Below are 21,780 nucleotides of genomic sequence, written 5' to 3'. Positions count from 1 at the left end.
TCGACCTCCAGATCGGGCGCAAGCAGCTCCTGCGCCCCACACCCCTATGATAGACACTGATGCGCAGCTTCCCTGGGGAACAGGAGGACTAGGTGCTCCGCGCGCCTAAGCGGGTGCTTCTTCTTTTAATTGCGGTTCGACTGACCCTGAATTGAAATCCAAGCGGGCTACTGACCTCTAGCAAAGGTGAAATAGTAAAAGGGAGGAAACCTTGTGCATTTAGTATCACGAAGAAGATGCAGTAAGAAGCGCTCAACTAGTTTATTTCGTGGGATGAATATGGTGTGAGCGGAGACGTAAGATTTGCATGAATAAGGGAAGGGGAGTACCTCTTTCTGCTGGCAGTGCTGCGTCCTCCTTCTATTTTTCCGACGATCTTGTTGTTCGCCGGAAACCAGAAGTTGTGGAGGACGGTGCAGCCTTGGACAAACCCATGGCCAAGTTGTTGAGTGTGGTGCGGTGGCCGTCTGTCGGTGGCGGGGAAGCAGATCTGAGGTGGCGAACGATGGCGTAGCGGGAACAGCTCCGATGCGGTGGACGATTGCGATAGTGGAGCCGCAGTAGTGAGGCACAGGACGGCGTGGTCAGAGTGGTTCTGGTACGGCGCACGTCGGCGTCGGCGTCGTGGAGGCAGCTCTGCCTCGGATTCAGCTGCTAAGTCCTTGAGGGCGTTGCGGTTGCGGTTGTGTTGGATGACGATGTCGGGCTACCGGCTCCGGCGTGATGGAGGAGGGCGGTGGTGGATTGGCCGCTATGGGGTGGAGGACGGAGGAGGTTGGGGTTTCGCGGCTGGTGGAGAGGGTGTTTTCGCGCCCACGGAGTATGAATGGGGAAACGGAGGGAGGCGGGGAACTAAGGGGGAACAATGTTTCGGTTTGAGACGCGCTTGTTTGAAATTTGGGGAAAGTTACAAACTTTGCCCCCATCTAAAATTTCGGACATATTGCGGGTTGGTGGTAGGACAGTCATGTCAGATGTCCCAAATGTGGGCGGGATAGATTTCGGCTGAGCGCATGGGTGTTTAGGCGCCCACGGCGTATGAATGCTTCTCGGAGACGGTTGAGACTGGCATCTTGGTGAAGTTACAAACCTACCCCGGTTTAGACCTTTGGACATCAGGCGATAGGCTACACGGGCCAGAGTCATGACAGTAATTTCCTACCACCAAAACATTAGTCTCGCGCGGTTTCGGGTGACCAGAGGCCTATTTGGCGCTCCGTTCAATATTTGGGAGCAGAAGCATTAACGTTTTCGGTTCTCTTGAATTGAACTTTCAGGATTTGTCAAACTTCACAAATCTTTACTCTTGAAAATCCTAAAGCTACGATTATTTTGGAATGGAGGGGGTACATTTTAATATACATTGTACACGAGTATATATTAAAAAATATGCAACTTACCTCAGTTCATGCATGGTTCCAGGTATAATCTCCTTGGTTGCAAAAAAAGTTAGATATGCGTATGAATATATATACCATGTTCAAACTCACAACAAAGATTGATGCCCCCTTTTACATCTGATTTACAGATGCCATTATCTCGGGTTCAAATAGATGAATGCACTTCCTATGAATTCGAATCTTCGAAACCCCCTTTATGTTGAATTCGACATGTATTTTATTTCGTAGCTAGCAATTTGGAATGTATCCATGCAAGTGACAAATGTATAAAGTGTTCACACTAACAACATGGAGTGCACTAATTAATGTTTATATATGAATTGCAAAAGCATCCATTGCCTGTATTTCAAACCGCTCTCACTCTATGGATTGATAATATGAAATAAACACATGCACATGCTAGAATTCAATAGAGTATGGGTGTCTGATAGACCGATTTTCGTCCATACGCAATTTTGCAAAATTCATGATCTCATCCAAAAATAATAATGCCATTTATATTTTAATTTAATGCGTAGAACCGCCTTTTACACGTAGATATCTCTCTATCTAACGCATAAGTGCACACACTTTATATGCATCGGCATTTCTCTTTCACACATGCTCACAATCTCTCTCAGGGTGTCGGGGTGTCTCACGCACATGCTCTCTCTGTTTCTCTATCTCTCTTTCTGACTACTATGTGCCACTCTTTTCACTAATCTCAGTTGGAAAACACTATTTCTATCACGTGCATATATACACATGCACGGTCTCTACTAGCCCTCTATACACACATATATGTGCCTACGTGTCTCCCGCGTGCAGATTATCTTTAGGCCTCTCTCGCACACATTGCCCCCCCTGACACACCTCTCTAATAGTAGTTGGCAGATATGATTTGATCATATCATTCGGTAGGATATCCCTGGCTGTTAGGCTGGATGGTAATACGAGGCAAAGTTTTACCCTAGTTCGGATCGGACCCTTGCAGTTGAAGAAAGAGCCTACTCCTGGTACTGTATATTAGTGTTAGGGGTGTGTACAAAGTACACGTGAATACCAGGCATTGTGCGTGTGTGTGCACTATCGACGAACTAGCCCTCAAGCTTGAATAACATACTAAGGGCCTAGGGTTACAAATCATATATAGTCGGCTTATCACCAGTGGGGATAGAGTCGTCCACGACTCTGGTAGCTTCGTGTTGTACGCCGAGTCCTCCACATGGGTCTCCTTATAACACGTCTCGGTCCAACCTATATGTGGCGCAGGATGGAACCGACCCATGAGTCTTCATGTTGACCCACCACAACTAGAAATGATGTGACCACCACACCACACACGCAATCGGCCACTAAGAAAATAAGCATATAAAATAGTACAACGGTATCTAGCTCACGATACGTCTCCATATTTTGTTGGTGACACTGACGGACTTTGCATTTGATGCGTGCTCCGTATTTTGTTGACGACACTTACGGTCATTGTATTTGAAGCGAAAGCACGATATGGTCACTGGACTTCAGAATAAGCGCATCACGGTCACCACATACATTTTGTAGTGCTAACCAACATGTGGTTGGATGGTTAGAGGACAGTGGTTTCTTGAGCCCACCAAGGTTAAAGTCCCGGTGCTCGCATTTATCTTGTGTTAATTTCAGTATTTTCCGGCGATGTACGTTTAGTGGGAGGAGACGTTCCACTCGACTACAAGGCATCTATGGTGACTTCGTAAAATCTCAAGATCATGCATTTATGTTGGCCCACTCTCTCGAAGGTGCGGCGGCGGACCGGCGGTGGGGAGTGGTTTCGGGGAGGGCGGGCCGGCCACGGGCGGCGGGGGCGGGCGGTTCGGCCGGTGGTGGCTGGCAGCTCGATGGGGTGGGGGGTGGAGTTTGATGATAAACTGGAGGCCCTTGATTTCGAATCCAACGGCTGGAAAATCTAATGACCAGAGATGAAAAAGTCAGTCGACTGACGTGTAGCCTCACCCCGCACGCACACAAGACATGCACGCATGTAGGCGTGCAACACTGACACGTACACATAACGTACACACGCACGCATGCTGGCGTGCAACACTGACACGTACACATGCACTCACGAGCACAAGCACGTACGCACCCATGCATGTAACACTGAAACGCACCCTTGCACGTACGCACCCATGCATGCAACACTGAAACGCACCCTTGCACGCATGCAACACTCGCATGCCTGCATGCACACAGCACACGACGCAAGACACACGCTTAACTACATGAAAAAGATGACGTCACACTCAATGAACAATCATCGGTTTATGAAATGCCCGCTTCTGACCGCCCTGGCCCACCAAAGGTTCCTCTGCTGTGCACTGCGTGCGTTGGGTCACTAACATGCAGGCCATGCACCCAAAGAGCCCACACATCAGTGGAAGAACGGCGCGGTGTCCTAGGTCAGAGTCGAGGGCGCCACTCGCGGCATGCCCGACTGAACACGCCTCCGTGCCGCATTCAAACGCCTCCATGAAACCCGCCCGTGTGGAAGCCGAGAAACCCACTCTGGACACACGTCCGTTCATGACCAGGCCGGCGTTAAACGCAACGCCGGCCGAGCTCCTCTCGTCCGCCGTCTATTTAATCTCCTCTTTAAACGAGGCCAAATGTCGGCCAAGAATCGCACACCTCCGCCGCTCCCCTATCTCCTCCACCATTTTGTCCACTCTTACAATGGCTTACGAAGATTAGTTATTCCGCATCCAAGCTGGCTGGGTAGCCCGCCGGATACGAGCTATGCAGCTTGCTGATCCACCTCCCTCCCCTCGCCTGACGGAGCCAGTTGCCGCCCCAAGCCGGTGCGCGGTTCAGCAACTCCCGGCTCCAGGCCAGCTCGACGAGGAGCTGCGCACGGGCGTCGTTGCTGCCGTCCACGCCGCCGCCTCGTACCGCGTCTCCCATTTCTATGGCCGAGACTCCCATGCCGGCGGCCGCACCATGCAAGCAGCGATAGAAGCCGGGTGCGCGAAGAGCGACAAGTCGGTGGCCAGCGCCTCCGCGTCCGCCGCCATCATCGAGGAGAAGTAGAACACGGGAGGCCTCCGCCGCTTGGGTCCCATGAAGGCCACCACGGAGGCGACGCCGGTGTACACAGCAGGTGTCTTGCCGGATCCTTTTGTTGCGAGGACCTTCGTCCACCCCGCATGGCCTCCACGGAAGAGGTCAATGTTAGAATGAACTCGAGCCAGTGCCGGCCATGGCGAAGTAGTGGCTGGTGATGAACTCGAACCGGTGCCGGCCACCATCATCTTCGGCACCAGCCAATGATATCAGTTGGGTAGTGGGGAAGCAAGCCGTCCTTTGCACTGAATCATATACCTCCGGGGCTCCCGGCAGTCCGGTGATCATGCTGACGGACATGAGGAACACAAATCGATCGGCGGGCGACCATTTAGGCCATGTATTATATACCTATGATGTCCAGAACTAGCACCGCATAGTTCATTTCAATGTAATGAAATCCGTCATGTTGTGTGAAAATCCGATATTTTATATGATTTCCGTCGTTGTTTATATGAAATATCAGTTTGTCTACGTGTTTGCGTGAATTTCGTCCGGTTGGTTGAGTTGCTGTCATAATGTGTGCGGCTACGGTTGGATGGCGTAATTTGCGGGTCGCCGGTCGGTCTGCGGGCGGCTCGGGCGGCGTTGTGGGACAAAAAAACACAGCTCGTGCGAGCTCGTCTCCAACATGCGCGCTGGAGGATGCATGACAGCATGAGCACCCGAGCCGTTCCTCGTTCATCGGTGGCAAAGGCACCGGTGGACAAAAGGGTCGCCAATATTTTGGCTACCCCGGGCAAGATCCAAACAGACCCTCCCAACAAATTCAAATCCCTCGTTCGTCGTGGAATTTTGCCATGTGTTGTTTTCATGGACTAGCAAGATGTCCGTGCATTGCACGGAACATCAAGATGCATTTTTTACAAACTCCTGCATGCATGCAAGGGATAATTAATGTCCTCCTTTGCTAGTACCACGAGGCAAACATCATTAATATTGCATTGATTAGTGTTAGTGGCCTTGTATATCTGCAAATTGTAATTTTGATAGTGGCCCCTTGTATATAAAAATGGAGGGAGAAATATGAGAGATAATGTGAGGAGGGGTGGGGCGTGGTGTCGTGGTGGTGACTGGTGGTCGGACTAGGCGGAGGCATGGGGATGGACGGTGCATTATGTCTAGGTTTGTATCTCTCTCACACACACCCACGTAGGTGGGGGAAGTGCACGAAGAGAAGAGGTGCACGCACGGTGCACGTACTCCCGTCTCTTTCCCAACCACACCCGCGCGGGTACACGGTGGAGCTCATTTCTGTACGAAAAAGGCAGCCCATGTGGTAATTTGGCACGTGTACTGGTTGTCCACTTGGTGGAGGGAGGATCGTCTACCACGGGTCAAGAAACAAATTGCAACTTGACAGAACAAGGAGAAACTTTCTTAGTACGCCAGCTCCCCCGCCCACGGGCGCGGTGGCTCGCAGGATGAGGTGAAGCTGGAGTACTACTGTACGCCTTTACGCCCGCTCCCTCGCCCACGCACGCGGTGGCTCGCAGCACGAGGAGAAAATTTTACTACTCCCTCTGTTTACTCCTCGTCCCTACTACGTACTTTGGTTAGTACTCCCTCTATTTACTTATAAAAGGCCACTATAAAAAATACATTTTGCATCTATACAAGGCCACAAATAGTAATCGAGACAAAAGTTACTACTCCCTCCTTTCCAGTTTATGGCTCAATTTCAAAATCTCTCCAACCAAGGTAGACGGTGAGTGGTCGAATTAATTTTATAGTTTGCACAGTACGCTCGTTTTTCTCAAGAAGTTATGTTTACTGAGGCATTAATTAGAATGAATGCATGAATGACCACTAAATTTCCATGAACTTGTACATGCATTGGTTAGTTTCCTCTTGACACTGCTTGCGTCGGGTGATCTAACGCATCTCGAAATCCAACATGTAATGGTACTACTACTAGTATAGTACTAGAATTGAGACTTATCAAACGGAAAAATGAATGTATTTTAGATGAGCCCAATAAACCCTAGTTGGTAGGTACTCCGTAAAAACAGATTTTTCCAAAACTAAGTCGCTCCCTTTCATGAATTCTGTAGTATACTCCTCCGTCGACGCTCCCTTTCATGAATGTTGTACTTCCTATCGCCGACATGTGGGACATATAGCAACCAGGTCGACGTGTCAAGCACCAAATAACAGTGCAGAACAGCAGGGGGGACGCACCCCACAAGTACCGGCCCAGTGTTAGTAATGAGCAATGAGACGTCAAATCACAATGCCGCACCTTCCCAGACGGACGAAGCAACCATTATTTCACACTTCGGTTCGAAATCATCTCAAACCACGTACTAGTATTGCTTCTGCCTCAAGAGGGACGCGTGCATCGCCTTGGTACATCATGACACGTGGGACCGCATGACAGGCCATGCTCCCCCGCCGATCGCTGGGTAAAATCACCTCATTTTTACTATACTTCCTCCGAATTGGTTTACTACATGGCATGCATGTCGTTCTAGGTTGAGAATTTAACTGGCTATATATATATATGTGATGAACAGTGTGCTAGCCTTTTAAAAAATGTATACTTCTGTACAGTAGTACTACACTATCAATGGATTGCACCATGGAGCAAAAATTGGAATTTAAAAAAAAGGTGGTAGATATAGAGAGCGCTCGTCGCCAAATTATGCATATAGTACTATTAAAAAAGCTAGTACGTGCTTAATTGGGGTGCTAAATTCTATTAAAGAAATACTAGTACTAGTATGTACATACTGAAGAGTTAAAGTAACGAGAAAAAACATAACATAGTTCTGCTGGGGGCTCAGCACAACACACCCCTCAAATTAAACTAAGCACACCTGAAATAAAACTATGCAACTAATCCGGTAGACACTGCATTAGAAGTTTAGAACCGCCATGAGCAACGACACTGCCACCTTACTCGGAGTCCTCGTCCACGTCCTCGACTTCGTCCTTGTCCCTCTTCCTCTTGGCCAATACTTCTTTGCTTGAACCGCCAACTTGGTTGTTGCTCTTCATCCAACCCTTGTAGATATTGAAACAAAGGTAGCCATCCATTGTAGCGTAGTGGATGTGGTCTATATCTAGTACATTCCACTGCCATGCATAACGATGAAACGTGTAATGAGGTTTCTCCAGTTTGCGGTACGAAGGGTGAACCATGGCTCCTGCCAGGGTCAGCATTGAGGGCTGACGAGAGGGCACCAGCCGATTCTTCTGCAGGTCGAAGGGGTTGCCTACAACGAGGCATATCCGACACAGGACTTCTTTGTCGTTCTTAAAGTCTACAGTAACGAATTTGACTATTTTGTCCTCGAGGAAGTTCTTAAAATCCTGGCACTCAATGTTGGCATGGCATATGTGGTAGACCAAGCAAACGTTATGTACACAAACCTGGATCACGGTGGGCTTCTTCCTCTCTTCATCCTTTAGATCCTTCTCTCGTCCCATGACTGTGGTGTACTCAACATCTAGCCCAGCGACCCACTCATCATGTGAGTTTTCGAACATGCGTCTGAAGCGAGAAAGGCATCCTTTCACCGTCGCGGAACTACGGGTGTAGATGACGTCGAACTCATCGCCGGTGATGGTTCTAACCTTGTACTCACCGCCAATCGAGGAGATTTGGGACGCCATGGATTTGGGAGGAGGGTTAGGATTAGTGGAACTACCTTAATGTGAACGGACGGGACGACTAGGAGCGAACCGCCGTAGTATTAAAGGACGTGCGGAAAAGAGTAGGAGCGAACTGCCAGTGTGCGAACGGCAGGGTAGTAGCTTTCCATTCTCCCATGATACAGGCTTCTGAGAGCTCTTGGATCTGAGATCGAACGGTTGCATGGCGTGATTCTAGACCTATGGGTGAATATCCTATCCTGGAGGGTTATTCTTAAAATTTTCAACAACTTAGCATGCGACCGTTTGATCTCAGATCCAAGGGCTGCCAGCAGCCCGTATCATGGTCGCGCCTACCATGACCGTCGCGTCGCTCGCTTGGTCGCGCCCTTGGAGATTTAACACGGTGAGTTAGGCTATCTGATGTTGGCATGTCATACATAGTCATCACTTAGTCACTCATACTACAACAAGGTTGGCTATAAGGTTGGCTATAAGTGTATTTTTTTACTCCTCTCTATCTCTTTCTTCGTACTCCCTCCGTCCCATAATATAAGAACGTTTTTTACACTAGCTAGTGTAGTGTCAAAAACGTTCTTATATAATGGGACACAGGGAGTACTAGTATTTATTGCATTTGCCAAGGAGTGACCTCTTCCAATGAAATGGTGTTGCTAAGTTTGCTTCATATAATTAGCTATAGATTCAAAATTGTCTTTTCACCTAGGTACACGCGCTTAGCACCATTTCTTCCTTGGGTCACCAAACTAGTCTCTCTCTTATTGATTAACTTGCCACATCAGACTTTATGCCTATGTGGCAAGCTTAAGCACCTGTAGGAGCAAGTAAGTACAATAGTGCGCTTTACATGGCATTTTTGCATATGTGGAGGAAAGAGAGGCAAGGAAAAAATGGAGAAGTGGGCTCTCATGCAAGAGCCAGCCTCTACTACTACATGGTGGAGCATTGAGAGAGGCACCTTTATAGAGGTGGTCAGGAATCGGGAGACTCACGCCGGTCGTAGCGCCACAGTTAAAATGATAATGGCAAGTCAAATCACGGGGCCCCACCTGTCCAGCAACAACTTGCTATCAAATCACACAGCCCTACGTTTGCAGCAGCCTACTCCCTCATCTTCTCGCATCTCCGTCGAACCGACTAGGCGGAACTGCCCCGCCTACCACGTAGGAAAAGCCCCGCCCTCAACTTTTAAATACAACTACTCCCTAATGCGTTTGGTTGAAGGTATCGTATGAATGGATTGGGACATTCAATTTTTTTGGGATTGAACCATTCAATTCATGTGTTTGGCTGAATATAAGAGATGAGCTAATTATTTAAGACAGGGCCGCTAGTCATGCTCACATAGTCATGCATGCAAAGGGTGGCCATTTGATTCGACCGATTTGGTTGGGTGGAATGATTCAGCATCTTCAAGGCATATTCTCTTTTTTTGACTCGAACCATTCATGTGCTTTATAACCAAACATGTCTATTTTCCGAACGATCCCAACCCATTCATGACCACCCTTGCAACCAAACGCACGTCATCTTACGAAAACCAAATAATCCCACAATACTAAGGCGCGGTGCATTAACTTCTACCTCATTTCTTGTTTCTTCACATATCAACTAATAAGAATCCAATGATATACTTTTTGTGACATAGTAACTCATATTTAGTTAGTCAAATGGATGACCTAGAACTATGTGCAGGCCCTATAAACCGAGATGCCTACAAATAAAAAACCGAGACAGAGAGGGTAGTTCAGCATGTATATTTTTAGATCAATATAGTCTGGATTCAACAAGGAGCAAAACCAAGTGGTAGGCTGCTCCTGTCGTGTTGGCGTAGCAACTCAAGCAGGGTTAGTCCGCACACGAAATGGCGACACACTTAACAGGATCACTTTGGCAGACATGTGGCTCATCCACCGTCTTGTTCCACGTGCGATGCACCAAATTACAGTTCGGAGCAGCGGTTGGAATTGGAGGCACCCCGGTCGTAGCGCCGCAGTAGTAGAAAATGAGCGATGAGGGGTCAAATCACAAAGCCCCACCTTTCCCGCATTAAGCTGGACGGACGAAGCAACCATCATTTCACTCTAACGCGCAAGAGCATAAAGAAAAGAGAAAACAATGATGCGTGCGGCAGCTACCTAGGGCACCCTAGGGTAGGGGTCTCCACTACAGATCCTTTTTTTTTGAAAGCGCCTCCACTACAAATCGGCTTCTCCCTCGTTCTCTTGAAGAAAACCGATGATGAGTGCGGCGGTAGGGTTTGTAGGAGTACTACGGTGTGCGGGGCCACATCGTAGTAAACGGGTTTGAGTCGATGCCTTAAATATGTGTGGGCCGCTTGGTTTTACGGGAACGAGGCAGCATTTTGGGTTCGGGGACCAGTGGAGATATAGCACGTACAAAAAATTGTGGACGTAGGTTCGACCGAAAGGCAATGATGCATGGGCCCTGCATTTTGATATACCCGGGGCCGCGTGAAATTTGCAACTCTACTCAAAACTAGTAAGGTACACATGTATTGAACGCATGAGATTTCGAAACCAAATTATGAATAAATACACACTATAGCATGTAAAGCTTTGAGTCATATATGCATGATGTAGATGTTCATTTAGTTCTTATAGTTCATCTCATTCAAAATCAATTAGTTTTATAAAAATGTTAAGATTCATGGGGTTTTGCATTGTAAATCATAAAGTAAAAAACAAATGATGGCAATTCATTTAGAAAAAAATAATCAATTATGATCCAGAAGATTCTAGAACAAAGGAGAAGTGCTTGTGTTTTGAGGTTTGTGCATTATGCTTAAGTTCAACCATGGCGTCTTCTAAATTGTACATGTGGCAGATCTGGTGGAATGTTGATGATATCCAACGGCCAATAGTGCTCGGATTTGCCCATCTCTGCACTGTCGGGTTAGCTTCATCCAGCGACCACCTTTCAAAGTTATTGGCACACTATATAGTTCTTGTGCCATAGTTGCATGTTTTGGAAAAAAGCTACTAGTGGGTTGTACTATCTATTTAGGAATAGAAGATGCATACGTGGAAGTTGTAGGGAAAGAGATGACATGGAGCATCTCAATTCCTATGAGTAGGGATTGGAAAAGAGATGTCATTTGGTTCACATCATAGGAACTTTTCTATTGAATCTAGAGATGACATGTATCTCAATTCCTATGAGGAGGGATTAGTAAAGAGATGTAATTTGGTCCATATCATAGGAACTTTTCTATTGAATATACGCTAATGTTTATTTTCCTTTGAAATTAAGGGAGTATAGGAATCCATTCATATGAACCAAGTGGCTCTAAAGCTATAGAAATGATATCATGTTTATTTCCTTTGAAATGTAGAGTATATGAATCTATTCCTATGAACCAATTGGCTCTAAAGGAAAAAATCATATAAAAATCATATCATATAGAGTTCCTATGATATTCCTCGACACTAAAGGATGGTTGAAATTGATGCGGGTGATACGATGGTCTTTCTTTGTAGACTCCTCACCCATCTTTATAGTTACCTATCGAAGATGAATGAAATGATATATACAGGGTATTCTACATGTGCAATTTGGTACACGAAAACTCGGTAAAAGTTTGCGAGGTTCTAATTTTCAATAAAGCTATATGCACTGCATTTCGGAACGGGGGGAGCATACGGTAGTTGCTAACACTCACGTGGAAGATTTGTGTGTAGGAGGAGTGGCTGTTCTGTTAAATGACATGGCAAAACTGACACTGTCGGATGCCGATCTAACGGTTCTTACGGCGTTCGTCAGGAAAAGGCTTGTGGCGAACGTTTGTCGGATAATGATTTACGGACACATGCATTGCATTCATACATGCCCCCCACTCTCTCACGCACACGCACCCTCACGAGTCACGACTCTCCCGAGTCCTCTCACGGACTCGCACATCGCACCCATCCTCTATCTGCAGGTAGACGTCACGCACATATGTGCTCTTCACACCCTACCCTCAGAACTTCTAAAAACAAAAGACGGCACGCACATTTTATTTTAGCTCACACGTCACCCACTTATACTATTGCTCTTGCGACGAATGTTCTTTGGGCATAGTATATATTGTACTCTCACGAAGAGAAGTAGTGCACGCACGCACTAGTTCTCTCACACCCACTCGCGGGTACACGTAGGAGCGCATTTTTCTGAAGCCGGTACAACAAAATCACTCCACTATATATAAAAGCAGGAGCCTTAGCGCTCGCTTTACTAGGGTTCCTCTCGTTCACTCTCTCATGCTCTCCAGATCTAAGCAAGACATAGGTGGCCACACACTCTCTCTCTCTCAGCTCACGGCTGGTCACAAATCCGGCCGGACAACCTCGACCGGGGCAGGGGGTGTAGGTGCATCGTTCACGCTGTCGCCAGCAGCGAGGGAGGAGACCAACGGCTGCTCACGCGTCCCGATCGGCGGTTGTGCCGTTCTCTCCGAGAGAGCGCCGGCTCGGGAGGGCCTCCGACCCCTTCTTCCTCCCAGCGGTATTGTGGCCAAGATGCGGCCTCTCGGCGCCGTCTTTGCCACATGCCGACGACCCTCAGGTATATATTCCTTCGAAACCTGCCTTGCTCTACTGCCCCAGCTCTTCCCCCTTCGTGTGGATCCTTTTCTACTTCCGTCCGCTGTTACAAAGTCACCTAGACTTCTACTATTATTAGAAGTAAAGCTAGTTCATACAGTGAACTCAAAGCGTTGGTTCAAACAAGGAAGAAAGTGGGAAAGCTGTAGCATGAATCTAGGACTTGGTTCTAAGAGGAAACGGGGGAAAGTAGTAATATGTGTCATTGTTTAAATAACCGTATTTCGTATTTGCGCAAACAGGGATGTCTGTCTCCATATTGTTTCGGGATGTTTGTCTCTGTATCGTTTCTATCCGCGCAATCAAAAGCACACACCTCAGTTTTAGTACAACTGCGCAAAATGAGATGGCTATCCCTCGTTGCCGTTGTCTAACCTCCCGTCTTCAAGGTATCCCTACATTGGTAGTAACTAAGGTAGAATGACCAATTCAATCTAAAAGAAGCTGATTCGTATGTTTTACTTCCTAATTGCACTGCAGGGACGAGCGAAAACAACTACATCCTAGTCCAAAATGCACTTTCTACCAGTTCATCCAAGAACCAAGGACTAGCTGGCACGGCTGCACGGCGGTTTTTTGGATAGGTGCGCGGACAAGAGGCATTGTGGTCTGCTTATTTCTGCAAATAGCGGTGCTTAAATTTAGTGGAATGCAAAAGCATTTCAACTGGTCAGTACACTGCATGGTTTAGTTCAGCATTCCAGCTGAGACCACAATTATAATTGGTTATTCTGGAATGAGAGAACCTAACCCTGGATGGTGGCAACAAGAAAAAACCAGAGTGAACTCCAGGAAATTTAAGCCTGTCAGGAAGCCCTTTGCTCAGAGAAGCATTGCTTGTTTTTTCCTGATTTGTAAACCTTCTCACAACTTTGTCTTTTGCTGTGAACTAGTATATGTTTGTTATGTTCTATGAATCATTGAGATGTATAAAATTGCTTAACTTATGCTTTTCAAGATTTTTATGAAGACGAGTTTAATTGTGAGTGTTCCACATGAGCGCTAGACTAGCGTGTGAATGTTTGGAATTTATTACATTGTGGCCTCAATTAACTGCATGAAGCACTGTAACAAGATACTTAGTACTAGTTGCTTATATGTCAAACAGTAGATTGTTTATTGTTAGCTGGTCGATAGCCTAGTGTTGAAGCGAGCTGAGCCAATGGGCCATGTTTTGTACAACTGCTTACAAGTGGGGTAGCACCAACAGTGTTTACAAGTACTTATGTATACGTCGGTGCAGGGTTCTCGAACGAGTGCTCTATTTCATCAAAACACACACTGCTCATATGATTAACCGTGACAACTTATGTCTTACCATGCCATATTCATGAAAAAACTAGTGAGGACGCATCTGTTTTGGCAACAATTATGATGGTTCTCACATGATTCACGGGCACACAAAAGTAGCAGCAGTTCCCATAGGCGGATTCAAACAGAGCACTAGCCCCAGAGGGGTCGATAATAGGCAAGGTTTGGATAATTAGACACAATCCAAACTACTATTAAACACTAGCTGGGGCAACTATTTCATGCCTCGATCTAATTTGGGCTGGACACAAGACGGACCTTGCCATGAACATCATCGAGGACGTCCCGCAGCAGCTCAATCCTATGAACCTTCATGAAGACAACCTTGTGGCCTTGCCACTGACAAACTTGTTTGTGGAGGCATGCCACATCATCTTCCTGTGTAAGCTTGACAAGAATAGTATGCCTCACAAATGAAGGAGTAGCTTTGAACTTCTTGTGCTTCAGTACACCCTGGACAACACGCCTGACAACAGTGAGGCTGGAATACAACTCTTCATTGGTATAACCGCAAATGGCTTCCAGGATCCAACAGCCTAAGAACTCTGTTTTCCCAGTGCGTATATTTAGGTCGTCCGCTTCATAGCGAGTGACATGCACAACCACACAATCCTTGTCTGCATCAGGGCTCTAATTGAAACAGAAACAAATTCTGAATTACTTTTCAGTATAAGAACCACAAGTTATTTAAACCACTATGTATAGCATGGCATCGAAGCTAATAAAATTTTGCATTATTAATCACCACATACTTCCTTTTCTAAAAAAATCACCACATACTTAGATGAAAAACCACAATCGAGATCGGCAAAGAAGGAAATCACCTTGGGCAGCTCAGCGAGGGGGGGGGGACACATCGTTGAAGGGGGAAATCTGCTCCTGCAGTGCCACGGGGGATATAACCTCAAACGGGGCGCTGACCATCTCAGTAGTGGCCGTGAGCGTATCTGGGGTCGGCTCGGTGGTTGCCTCCATCTTCTTGGAGCTCTCTGTCTCGTGGGGATCAGCCTCTCGCGTCTGCTCCAATATCAGCAGATCTTCGCCTGGTTCTCCTTGGTCCATCATGAAACTGACGAATACTAGGAGACCACTAAAAGGAAAACACAATCGCAATGACAATGAAACAAAAAAGAGAGTGAGGATCCGTTACTGCTTTGCAAAAGTTCTTTTTTTTTCTCTGAACAAAAATATACCAACATCACGGATCCGCTTACCTTCCCTTCGTTGGGAGAGAAGAACAATGGCAGATGCGAGTGTTGCCTTTCTTGAAGACGGTGAGGGAGAAGGGGATTCGGCGAGGAGTGAAATGATGGTTGCTTCGTCCGTCAAACTTAGACTGCGGGGAGGTGGGGTTTTGTGATACGACGGCTTGTTACTGCCGCGCTACGACTGGGGTGACTCTCCGCCTGCATACTGCCTGCTAATTTGGTGGATGGCATTTGGGCCCGCGCGCTGCATGGCCCACATGTCGGTGAACAAAAGTATAACGGCATTCAGTAGAGGGAGACGTTTTAATGACCTAGGTGGAGACAAAAGCGGTAGAGTGTCTCCACTTGCTTGGTAGTAATTGTTTTTCTGGGTAGCTGTAGAGTGTCTCCACTGTACTAATAGTAATTGTTTCTCTGGGCCCAAGACAAAACAGCCAATCCACACTAGTAAATAGTAAAATCAATTCAAAAGGCGCTACCCACACCCAGCACACACCCCCCTCCCCACAAAAAAAACCTGGCTGCTCTTCTTCCTCCTCGCTCCCACCCACGTCATGTCGGCTCGCTCCACTCGTATCCCCAAATTCCTCACCTCACTCCTACAGAAAACCCCCAGCTCCCCTTCTTCTTCGTTCGCACTACAACTAGGCTCGTCATTCGTCACTCTGCTCAAATCCGTGAGCGCGACGCGACGCCCTCGAGAAAAATGGAGTCGGCTGACCCCACCACCAAGAAGATGAGGCTCCCGCCAGCGGCGACGCCTGTTGTAGATCCCGCACCCGGCAGCGCGGGGAGAAGCGGCGAACCCGCCCCCACCGGATCCCAGGAACCCGTAGAATCTCGGGTGGACCGCATCAGCGATCTCCCAGACGCCGTCCTTGGGGAGATCATCTCGCTTCTCCCCACCAAGGATTGCTGCCGCACCCAAGTCCGCTCAATTCGGTGGCGCCCTCTATGGCGCGTCGTGCCCCTTAATCTCGACTGTCGTCAGCTATCTCTCTTCCATGATTTTGAAATCCCCAGAGCCATCATCTCCTCCCACCAGGGCTCTATTCAAAGCCTCTGCATCCCGTCATGCTACCTGAGCAAGCATACCATGCCCTGCACGGTGGACGCCTGGCTGAAATCCCCTGAGTTCACAGAACTACAGCTGCTTGAGTTCTACTATTCCCCTGGAAATCACATACCACATACAGAACACCATGAACTTGTGCCCTCAGCACCGATGTCCATCTCGCGGTTTTCCTCCTCTCTCCACACCGCCACCTTTGCACTGTGCTACCTTCCAGACAATCTGGTACTAAACCTTTGACTCCCATTTCTCAAGAAACTTTCACTTGTGTGGGTTCGTATATTGGAGGCCTCATTGCATAGCATCATCCACTCCAGTTGCCCTGCGCTGGAGTGCTTGGTGCTTGTTTTCACAGTTAGAATTGGTTGTCTCCAAATAAAGTCGCCTAACCTTGTAAGAATTGGAATTTCTTTTGACGGAAGGCAGCTCATCATCCAAGATGCCCCTTCACTTCAAAGGTTGATCCTTGATTCTAGTTATTCACCGTTGCAAATAACCGTCCTCTATGCGCCTAAACTAGAGACCTTGGGTGTAATACATGATCTCTGTGCTCATTTCAATATGGTGTTTGGCTCCACAGTTCCTCAGGTACTTCATATTATCATCTACACTTGTAACCATATGCTGCATTTTAAATTTCTGCGCATAATTTATATATCATCTTGGAGTACACATTTTGTACTAATATTATGTTCTATGCTCAATGAAGAGTTTCTCCATGGATGGCCTATCAATGGTGCTGGATTCTGTCAAGATCTTATATATCCAAATGAATAGTTTTGATCTAAACAAGATTATTGGCTTGCTGCAATGCTTTCCATGTCTGGAGAAGTTGTATATAAAGGTGATAATTTCACACACATTGGAAGCCCGCATATAGTGTACTAGAATTAACCATTCAGCTATTGCTCTTTCGACACTCTTCTTTTAGACCTTAACTGTTTTCAATTTTCATGTCTATTTAGGCAACAGGACGGGGTAAGAAAGTTATAACCAATCGGTGGATTTGTAAGCATCGGGGTTGTCTCACTTCACATGAGATTCGATTGAAGACAACAACGCTAGAACGATATGTAGCCAACCGTGCAAACACAAGATTTGTCACATTCTTCCTGCTGAATGCGAGGTTACTATTGTCCATCAGGCTTAAGTTTATCAGCAGCATGGTTTTGACGGATGGGTATGTCGAAGAGCAAAAAAAGGAGTTTCAGGTGGGCAAAAGAGCTTCTGAACGTGCCAGGCTTCTATTTACAACATATTGTGGTCATAATCCAGTAAATTTTACGATCCAGGATGTTCATTCTATGGACCTAACCGATCCATTTGACTGTGACTGCCGAAAACAATGCTGGAGTTAGATGTTGTTGCCCTTTTCAATCTGGGTTTTGTTGTAAACCTGATGAACAATCAACCCTCGTGCTTTTGTATAGTTTGTAAGCTAGAGTTAGATGTTCCTGCCCTTTTCAACTCGGCTGTGACTGTCATATTTTCTCTGAAACAAGGCAAATGGCTTGCCATTCGTTTAATTTAGAGTGAAATATTGTAACAAATCACAACCAAGGGAAATAACATCACTCACACCGGCTGCTTGAGCTCACTGTGCATTACAGAATCCAAGTGACTAGCCCCCACCACCCCCACCAGTCAACCCTCGTACTCCCCTCCACCTGCGACTGGACCGGCGCTTCTTCAACGGCTCCTGTTCGTTCCGTCCGAGGCCTCGTCATCGTCCTCCGCCTTGCGGCCTTGGTTCGCTCGCCGTGCGCGATGTGCCGCCCTTTTGCATTGTCAATGTCGTCAACAACCGAGAGGAACAAGGAGATGATTGTATGTGGAGAGGATGACAGTAGGGACCCACCAGCGTCATGGCAGTACGCAAGCAAGTGCCTCTATAGTACAAGCCCAAAAATATGGTTCCTCCTAATGGTTGGACATCTGGGGCTCACGCCATCGTCAACGTAGTCAATAAACGAGAGAATTACACTACGAGCGGCTGACACCAGGGACCCAGCAAGTCGTGCAGTTTTTTTTTTTGAGGAACAAGCAGTTTTTTTAGACAATGAGGAACAAGCAGTTGTTATTTATACTAGTTTTGGCAACGGATCAGGGTAACAACGGGGTTGTGCGGGGGCTGTGGCCCGTCTAGCCAGGGTTTTATTTATGTTTACCACATCATGAGCCCAGTTGTGTTTTTTTCTTACTGAAAATGGCTAGGCCAATTCTATTTTTTTAAAGAAATACCCAAACAAGGCCTACTTGCTTTATCGGCCCTGCTGGGCTGCAAATGTTTCAAGACGAGGAGAGTTTCATTCGGTTCGCCCAGAAATGGCCTGTACATTTTTAAACTACATCAAACCGGGAATTAGTTTCATTTTTTTCATTACAAGATCTTAAATTCCATTGATTTTTATGCGAGAACAATTTTTTTGATTTTATATTTATATAAATTATTTTTCAAAATAGTTTGAATGTGAATCAATATTTCTGGATTAAAAATAGTTGACCGCACCGAAATATGCAAAATTCCGTATACTTTTTAACCGTGGCCACAATATGGGGTGTAATGCTAACAAAAAGAAGATGGGCTCCAAAAAATATCTTAAGAATTAGCAAATGGGTTGTACATTATTAGAAATAATGGCAGATGGGTTGTATGCTGTTTTCCACAGATTTGAGGCTGACTTGTGCGCCTACTACAGGTTGACGCGTATGCTTTCATAAAAAAAGGTTGACGCACACACAACGCCCTGTCAACTTAGTCAACACACGAGAGCAGTGACTGTTGGATATCCATCCAACGGCTGTCGTGCTTCTTCAATCTCTGCTCTTCATGCTCCAGCCGCTCAAACAAGCGCCGGTGGGACTGCCTGCTCCCCCCTCCCGCGGCCGGCTATGCTGCCGCGCAGGCCTCACGGCCCCACCGTACTCCCATCGCTGTCCTAGCCATCCCTCTACTCACCCACACATACTGTTATTCTCCGGCGACGACAGACGAACCAGTAAACCCTCGTACTCCTCCGCGTGGGAAACAACTGCGGAGTATTCCCTGGCTCCGTGTCATTCCCTTCCTAGGCCTCGCCGTCGTCCACTGCCCTGGTGCTCTCGGCGCGACCTGGTCAACGTGGTCAATGAACGACATCCGTCGGAAGTGGACTGTACGTGGAGAGGCTAACAGTTGGGTTCATGGCCGCACACAAGGAGATGCCTCTTTATTACGCGCAAAATAATGATTCCTTCACCTGACAGATAGGACCCACAGGAAGGGCCTCTGTATTTCGCGAAAAAAACTTTCCCCCCGCTGACAGGTCGGAACCACCAGCTATATCTTCGCACGCATGGAAGTGCCTCCTTATTATGGCGTGGTCAATGTGGTCAACAACCGACTTCCATCGAAAGAGTACTGTACGTGGAGAGGCTGACAGCTGGGTCCACGGCAGCCGCAAGGAAGTGCCTCCTTATTACGCGGACAATAATTATTCCTCCACCTGACAGCGGGGACCCACCGGACAGGCCACCAGTATTTTGCGAAATAAATAGTTTCCCCCTGACTGCTGGGATCCACCGGACGGGCCACCGTATTTCACGAAAAAAACGTTCCCCCCGCTGTCAGCTCGGACCCACCGGAAGTGCCTCATTACGCACAAAAAAATGAATACTCCCCCGGCTAGCTGGGACCCACCTTGGTGGGAGGCTGTCTTGTGGGCCTAATAAGTTGACGGGGCCGAAGGGCTTTGTCAACTTAGTCAATATGAACGATTCTAGCTCCAGTGACCGTACAATGTCCATCCAATGGCCGTAGTGCTTCTTCAACCTCTGGTCTTCTTGCTCCAGCCGCCCAAAGCAGCGCCGGTCGTGCCACATGCTCCTGCCTCCCGTGGCCGGCTGTGCTGCCACGGAGGCCTCATCGCCCCCTACTATTCCCACCGCTGGCCAGGCCCTGCGGCGACGGCAGCCTCACACCGCAGCCGAACCAGTGAACCCTCGTACTCCTCTCCGCGCGGGCTTCCACTGCCGCGTCTTACCCGGCTCCGTGTCGTCCCCTTCCTAGGCCTCGTCGTCGTCCACCGCTGTGGTGCTCTCTGCGCGGCGTGGTCAACGTGGTCAAGGAACGACTTCCATCGGAAGAGTACTATACGTGGAGAGGCTGACAGCTGGGTCCACGGCCACAGCCCTGTTTTTTGTGATTTGCCAATTAAGTCGCTTTGTCAGGCCTGTTGGGCTGCAAATCTTTCAAGACGAGGAGAGCTTTTCATTCGGCTGGCCGAGAAAATGGCCCATCAGTAATGAGAAATGGGATGTACATTTTTAAAACACATCAAACCGGCAATTAGTTTCAAATATATATTTTTTTCATTTCAAGATTTTAAATTACATTAATTTTTATGCATGGAGAATTTGTTGGATTTTATATTGATATACATTTATTTTTAAAATCAGTTTGAATGTGAGTCAAAATTTCGGGATTAAAAACAGTTCGGACCGCACCGAAATATGCAAAGTTTCATATAATTTTTTAACCGTGGCCACAATATGGGCTATAATGCTAACAAAAAGAATATGGGCTCCAAAAAAACCTTAAGAATTAGCAAATGGGCTGTAAATTATTAGAAATAATGGCAGATGGGTTGTATGCTGTTTTCCACAGATTTGAGGCTTTCCTAAAAATAGGTTGACGCACAAGCAGTGACGATTGGATGTCCATCCAACGGCCGTCGTGCTTCTTCAATCTCTGCTCTTCCTGCTCGAGCCGCTCAAATAAGCGTCGGCGGGACTGCCTGCTCCCTCCTCCCTGCGGCCGGCTGTGCTGCCGCGCAGGCCTCACTGCCCCATCGTACTCCCATCGCTGGCCTAGCCATCCCTCTACTCACCCACACCTGCTGTTATTCTCCAGCGACGGCGCGGGATGGTCAACATGGTCAACTACCGACATGCATCTGAAGTGGACTGTACGTGGAGAGGCCGACAGCTGGGTCCACGGCCGCACACAAGGAAATGCCTCCTTATTACGCACAAAATAATGATTCGTCCACCTGACATTAGGGACCCACCGAAAGGGCCTTAGTATTTCGTGAAAAAAACGTTACCGCCGCTGACAGCTCGGACCGACCAGCTATATCTTCGCACGCAAGGAAGTGCCTCCCTATTACGCACAAAAAAATGAATACTCCCCCTGTTAGCTGGGACCCAGCATAGCGGCAGGCTCACTTGTGGGCCTACTAAGTTGACGGGGACGGAGGGCTTTGTCAACTTAGTCAATATGCACGATTCTAGCTCCAGTGACCGTACGATGTCCATCCAACGGCCGTAGTTCTTCTTCAACCTCTGGTCTTCTTGCTCCAGCCGCCCAAACCAGCGCCGGTCGTGCCTCGTGCTCCTGCCTCCCGTGGCCGGCTGCGATGCGGCGGAGGCCTCACCGCCCCTACTACTCCCACCGCTGGCCAGGCCATCCCTCTACTCACCCACACCCCCTGTTATTCTGTGGCGACGGC

Source organism: Triticum dicoccoides, chromosome 5B, assembly GCF_002162155.2.
Source record: "Triticum dicoccoides isolate Atlit2015 ecotype Zavitan chromosome 5B, WEW_v2.0, whole genome shotgun sequence".
Taxonomy (NCBI): domain Eukaryota; kingdom Viridiplantae; phylum Streptophyta; class Magnoliopsida; order Poales; family Poaceae; genus Triticum; species Triticum dicoccoides.
The sequence above is the reverse complement of the archived record's forward strand: the minus strand, read 5'-3'. Positions refer to the sequence as shown.